General features: G+C 31.9%; 1 long non-coding RNA gene across 1 annotated transcript; it reads right to left on the reverse strand.

Annotated features, from left to right (window-relative positions):
- Positions 1-5,227: 5,227 nt before the first annotated feature.
- LOC128189340 (uncharacterized) lies at positions 5,228-6,730 on the reverse strand. The gene is made up of 2 exons (XR_008244225.1): positions 5,918-6,730; positions 5,228-5,558 (listed from the first exon to the last, which is right to left on the reverse strand). It is a non-coding gene; the product is annotated as an uncharacterized LOC128189340 (long non-coding RNA).
- Positions 6,731-7,371: the final 641 nt, after the last annotated feature.

Raw genomic sequence — 7,371 nt, forward strand, 5'->3', positions numbered from 1 at the left:
TTCTACAGCGCCTTCAAATGTTACTTGAACATTATAGGAAAGACAACTGGAACATTGTTTGCATTGGGGACTTCAATGAGGATGCACACTTAACAGGACCAATTCAATCGTTCATGAAAAATCAGGGATTTAGACAGCTTGTTTCTTTCAATACAACAGAAGGGGCAACAATTCTTGACCACGTGTATGTTTCTGGATCTTTGCAAGTGGGCGTTAACAAAATGTCCACGTACTTTAGTTATCATGATGCTGTTGTTGCCACAATTTATCCAAATGATGATAATGCTTGAAATGTTCCATACTTGTTGCTGACAAGCAAATATCAATGAGTGCCAAATACCACAGAGCATCAAAAACACATGGTTATTATATTGTTAAGATAATGCATATACAGTTTAATATTGGTATCGTGAACAAGGGATACATGAATACTCTTAATAAGTCAAAGTCAATTGCCGGTCCCGACCGTTTTCTCCAAGTAAATGTTTTAAAACTCGAATACGGAAATCTAGAATACCCCGCTTATATCGATGTAAATTGAAGAGCCGCACCCTACTTTAACCCCGTTTATCTCGAAGTAGAGCTATTTTTTCCGATCGGGTGAACATAATTAGTGTCATTACTTCACATATTTCTGCCCATGACATTATTCACATCTTTCAAACTAGTGTTACCTCAAACATGTAGAATGTATGTTAATTAGGAGCTTGAGTGTTTTGTACAGTTTACTATATATTTTTAAAATTAGGTTTAAAACACAGCCATGGTTACCGATAATGTGCTTAATTAAACACCATATCGATCTAAGAATGATAGTTGCCAAATTCATAAAATGATTAATTACGGAACCGAGTTTAGTATTTCATGTACAATTATAAAAACAATGTAGCATGAATAGGATACGAAGATTAAATACCAATTCAAGTGTTTCAGAAACAGCTCATGTGTATTGAACATTTGAAAATTAATCAGATTACCATCGCATAAATGAACGTCCACCGTCATTTCCGTTCGTCACCGGTAGGAACTATAAACATTAAATTTTCAACTTTTTTGTTCTTAAATATTTTTCTGTTATTTATCAATTAACGCGCTTTAATAAATGTCTATTGATATCTCTATAGAGGATTAAATGGAATTTGAAGAAGTGATAAGACATGAAGGAAAAGAAACACTATCCAAATAGTTTTTAAAGGTGAATTCAAACGGAAGACCTCTCGTTGCTCGCAACGAGATCGCGTCTAGTTATTATTATTTTTTTTTCCAAATTTTGTGCACGCGATTTCTCAAAAACTATTCGGCCGATTTTAAAGATTTTTTTTACAGATGATTAGTCATGATCTGAATTTTATATGTTTTTGGAATTTTTGCAGTCGTCACTTCCGGTACTGATTTATCGGCCATTTTGTATTTTTTTACGACCTATTTTGTGCAGAGCTGATCTCAGAAACTATCAGAGATATGTCTATAAAATTTTCAGGATAGTTAGTCTTTAGTCTGAAGTTGTGCACTATTATTTTGTTTTACTCCAGTGGCGCCATTTCTTGGAGCTCGCCTGGGCACGAAAATTGAGTACGAATTTTCATTCAAAATTTTCAAACGTTTTGATTTGTCGCTTTTTATCAGTTGATATTTTGTTAAGATATATATAACAAAAGTTGTAGAGAATCAAAAGTTCTTTCCAACAAAATAAAATAAAAGGGGCTGGCCCCTTTATTTAGGGGCCAAGGCACTCTTAAACTCTACTACAAATAACTTTAAAACGATCAAGATTTTGTAATGCATTATTGAAGCAAAGTTGTTGATCGTACCAATATCTATTAGAAAAAATGATTGCCACGCCCATTTATTACGTAATTAGGGATTTTTAGGGGCCAAAGTACTTAAATTTTGACGAAAAATAACTAGAGAAGTATACATATTTTGTTAGACATCATAGAAGAGAAAATGTTTTAATAAATGATTTAAAGTGATTCCACTTATCAAAACACGAATTTCTGTCCCCATTAAGGATCTAGAGGGCTGGCCCCTTAAATATTCAATTATTTGTATCTCAAAAATGATCAACAATTTTACATGGGTGTAAGAACAAAAAGTATTTGTATTTATGAGACCTTTCGTATAAAATCAAGAAAAAGGGGCTGGCACCTTAAATAAGGGGCCAATAGACTCCTAAACTCTATTAATCATACCTTAAAAATGATCAAGATTTTGTAATGCATTATAGAAGCAAAGTTGTTGATAGCAGAAATATATGTTTGTAAAACTCATTTCCAAACCCATTGATGACGTAATTAGAGATTTTAGGGGACTAAAATCTGAAATCTTTAATGTGCTGTATGTTAAAAAGCAAAACTCTTTGTTAAGCATTTTAAAGGATATTGACAATCGTATACATTATCTAAAAGGAGGTGGTTGAGGGAGAATTCTGAAATTTCATTGATATTTTAATCGAATCGTTTAAAAAATTGAACGGAAGACCTACTCGTTACTCGTAACGAGATCGTATCTAGTTATTATTATTTTTTCCAAATTTTGTGCACGCGATTTCTCGAAAACTATTCAGCTGATTTCAGCAATTTTTTCACAGATTATGAGTCATGATCTGAATTTTATATGTTTTTGAAATTTTTGTTGTCGTCACTTCCGGTATCGATTTATCGGCCATTTTGTAGTTTTTTTAGGACCTATTTTGTGCAGAGCTGATCGCAGAAAGTATCAGAGATATGACTATGAAATTTTCAGGATAGATAGTCTAAAGTCTGAAGTTGTGCACTATTATTTTGTTTTACGCCAGTGGCGCCATTTCTTGGAGCTCGCCTGGGCACGAAAATTGAGTACGAATTTTCATTCAAAATTTTCAAAAGTTTTGATCTGTATCTTTTTATCAGTTGATATTTTGTTAAAATATATATAACAAAAGTGGTAGATAATCAAAAGTTCTTTCCAACGAAATCAAGAAAAAGGGGCTGGCCCCTTTTTTTAGGGGCCAATGCACTCGTAAACTCTATTACATATAACTTAAAAACGATAAAGATTTTGTAATGCATTATAGAAGCAAAGTTGTTGATCGTACCAATATCTATTAGAAAAAATCATTGCCACGCCCATTTATTACGTAATTGGGGATTTTTAGGGGCCAAAGTACTTAAACTTTGACGAAAAATAACTAGAGAAGTATACATATTTTGTTAGACATCATAGAAAAGAAAATGTTTGAATAAATGATTTAAATTAATTCCACTGATCAAAACACCAATTTCTGTCCCCATTAAGGATCTAGAGGGCTGGCCCCTAAAATATTCAATCATTTGTATCTCAAAAATGATCAACAATTTTACATGGGTGTAAGAACAAAAAATGTTTGTATTCTTAAGACCTTATCAAAGAAATCAAGAAAAAGGGGCTGGCCCGTTTTTTTAGGGGCCAAGGCACTCGTTAACTCTATTACAAATAACTTAAAAACGATAAAGATTTTGTAATGCATTATAGAAGCAAAGTTGTTGATCGTACCAATATCTATTCGAAAAAAAAAATTGATACGCCCATTTATTACGTAATTAGGGATTTTTAGGGGCCAAAGTACTAAAACTTTGACAAAAATAACTAGAGAAGTATACATATTTTGTTAGACATCAAAGAAGAGAAAATGTTTGATTAAATGATTTAAATTGATTCTATTTATCAAAATACGAATTTCTGTCCCCATTAAGGATCTAGAGGGCTGGCCCCTAAAATATTCAATCATTTGTATCTCAAAAGTAAACATCAATTTTAGATGGATGTAAGAACCAAAAATGTTAGTATTCATGAGACCTTTCGTATAAAATCAAGAAAAAGGGGCTGGCCCCTAAAATTAGGCGCCAATAGACTCCTAAACTCTATTACTCATACGTTAAAAATGATCAAGATTTTGTAATGCATTATAAAAACAAAGTTGTTGATCGCAGCAATATCAGTTTGTAAAACTCATTTCCAAACCCATTGATGACGTATTTAGAGATTTTAGGATGCTAAAATCTTAAATCTTTAATGTGCTGTATGTTAAAAAGCAAAACTCTTTGTTAAGCATTTTAAAGGATATTGACAATCGTATACATTATCTAAAAGGAAGTGGTTGAGGGAGAATTTTGAAATTTCATTGATATTTTAATCGAATCGTTTAAAAAATTGAACGGAAGACCTACTCGTTACTCGTAACGAGATCGTATCTAGTTTTCTACTACTTTTGTTCTATATGTCTTAACAAAATATCAACCGATAAAAAGATACTGATCAAAACGTATGAAAATTTTGATTCAAAATCTGTACCCCATTTTCGTGCGTAAGCGAGCTCCAAGGAATAGCCCCACAGGTACAAAAAACTATATAGTGCACAATTTCAAGCCATGGTCTACCTATCTTGAAAATTTGAAAGTCATATCTTTAATAGTTTCTGAGATCAGCTCTGCATAAAATTGGTCGTAAAAAATTACAAAATTTACCGTATATCCGGACCGGAAGTGACGACGACAAAAAAATCAAAAACATATAAAATTTCGATAATGTCCCATCATCTGTGGAAAAATTGTCGAGATCGGTTGAGCAGTTTTTGAGAAATCGCGTGCACAAAATTTGGAAAAAAATAATAATAAACAGTACGAAAACATCAAGGGCACCGCTAAGCGGAGCATCCCCTCGCGACATAAGTTATTGTGTGGGGGATGCATTGTTTAGGAATATATAGTTATATAAATGGAAGACCACATTCTACTAACCCAACATTACTACAAAAACTACTTTTCTTTACCTGTACTAGATCTTAATTAAAATCAAAGGCCTGAAGGGCCACAATGGCGTCGAGTTAAAGTTAATTTGAAGAGTAAAAACCTAAATAATTTTTTAAACAAGTGAAAAGCTGTCAATGAGACAGCTAACTGGGTTTTCTTTTTATATGTGAACTGTATCCATAATCCATGTCAACCCATATCCAGTGAAATAAAGTACCTCATATGCAATATTTTGCTAAAAAAAGACTAAGTTCAAAAGCTGGTATTTTTTTCATAAATAATCAGAAATAAAAATCCTAAAAATATTCACACCTCTGATACATGTACAATTAATTTGCAAAAGAACAACTTTTTATCTATAAAACTGTAGGAATAGTTATCCGTACAATGAGGTAACCCTATATGCAATATTTTGCTAAAAATTGACTAACTTCAAAAGCTGGTATTTTTTTCACAAATTATCAGTAATCAAAATCCTAGCAATATGCACACCTCTGATATATGTATAATTGATCTGCAAAAGAACAACTTCTTATCTTGAAAACTGTAAGAGGAGTTATCCGTACAATGAGGGTACGCTATATCATATGCAATATTTTGCCAAAAAATGACTTAATTTTTTTTTCATAAATTATCAGTAACCAAAATACAAGCAATTTTTTTTCATAAATTATCAGTAACCAAACTCCTAGCAATAAGCACACCTCTGATATATGTATAACTGATCTGCAAAAGAAAAATTTCCTATCTTGAGAACTGTAGGAGGAGTTATCCGTACAATGAGGGTACCTATATGCAATATTTTGCCAAAAAATGACAAAGTTCAAAAGGTGGTATTTTTTTCATAAATTATCGAAAATCAAAATCCTAGCAATATGCATACCTCTAATATATGTATAACTGATCTGCAAAAGAACAACTTCCTATTTTGAAAACTGTAGGAGGACTTATCCGTACAATGAGGGTACCCTATATGCAATATTTTGCCAAAAAATGACCAAGTTCAAAAGCTGGTATTATTTTCATAAATTATCAAAAATCAAAATCCTAGCAATATGCATACCATTGATATATGTGTAATTGATCTGCAAAAGAACAACTTCCTATTTTGAAAACTGTAGGAGGACTTATCCGTACAATGAGGGTACCCTATATGCAATATTTTGCCAAAAAATGACAAAGTTCAAAAGCTGGTATTTTTTTCATAAATTATCGAAAATCAAAATCCTAGCAATATGCATACCTCTGATATATGTATAACTGATCTGCAAAAGAACAACTTCCTATTTTGAAAACTGTAGGAGGACTTATCCGTACAATGAGGGTACCCTATATGCAATATTTTGCCAAAAAATGACCAAGTTCAAAAGCTGGTATTATTTTCATAAATTATCAAAAATCAAAATCCTAGCAATATGCATACCTCTGATATATGTTTAATTGATCTGCAAAAGAACAACTTCCTATTTTGAAAACTGTAGGAGGACTTATCCATACAATGATGGTACCCTATATGCAATATTTTGCCAAAAAATGACCAAGTTCAAAAGCTGGTATTTTGTTTTCCATAAATTATCAAAAAAAAAATTTTTCAAAAAAAATAGAAAATGTTATTTATCACATAACTAATAAAATTACAATTCATTACAAATTTGCTCACCTAATTCTTAAAAAGTTTTGAATTTCAATTGAAAATTTAAGTTTATAGTAATATCTTAGGAGTTAAAAATTTTTTAGATTTTTTTTCTCTATTTATATGGAAATAAATAGTTAAATTATTATTGTGTTTAATTCTATATATTGTATACTGCTGATAACCACTCTGTCCCTTATTATCAATTTCATCTAAAATTCACAAGGATCCAAATGACACGGGCCGAAAAGATCGGGGGTAGATAAAAGAAAGCACCCATTCACGTTGTTTACAAAGTGAAAGTAGTTCACTAGTTGGTTTATGTAGATGTACTTATTGCTCGATTAGGAAGTTTTGTTTCTACAAGATCAAACATTTGTGCACTGTCAATTTTCGATATGGATACAAAATAATCTATTTTGCAGGCTAGTACATTTCATAACCAAATTGAGTATGTAAGCCCAGCTATCGCATGAGTCTCGGTGCTAATGTCATCCGCTGAAACCGAGACATATTGTTTTCAATAAAATGTGAACATTTTCAAAGACGGCAACCATTTCGAATCTGCAAACTTGTTTTGTTGACGTACAGCTCTGCTCGAAATTGAAGTATGTCATCTATTTTTCTTCAAACACATACGAAAACTTTGCACTCATTTGAGTTGTTTGGCTCCTAAAAATGTAACTTCCGGACGTACGATCCCTAGATGGCTTTCGAGCTTCGCTCGACGCCATAAAAAATATCACGTTTTGATTTGAACTGCTTACTTTCACTTTGGTTTCACAGAAGAGAAGCAGAAGTAGTTATTGTCAAGTCGTACATAAAATTGTAAAAATTGTGTTATTCTAACGATATATTAAAGAGTAATTAACTAATTGACTTGAAAATCCTCAGGGTTTGTCCTTTTACCATGGCAAATAAGTGTACGAAGTTTGATAAATATTCGTGCAAGAGTTTTCTTTAAAACTT

This window comes from Crassostrea angulata, chromosome 6 (genome assembly GCF_025612915.1).
Source record: "Crassostrea angulata isolate pt1a10 chromosome 6, ASM2561291v2, whole genome shotgun sequence".
Classification (NCBI taxonomy): domain Eukaryota; kingdom Metazoa; phylum Mollusca; class Bivalvia; order Ostreida; family Ostreidae; genus Magallana; species Magallana angulata.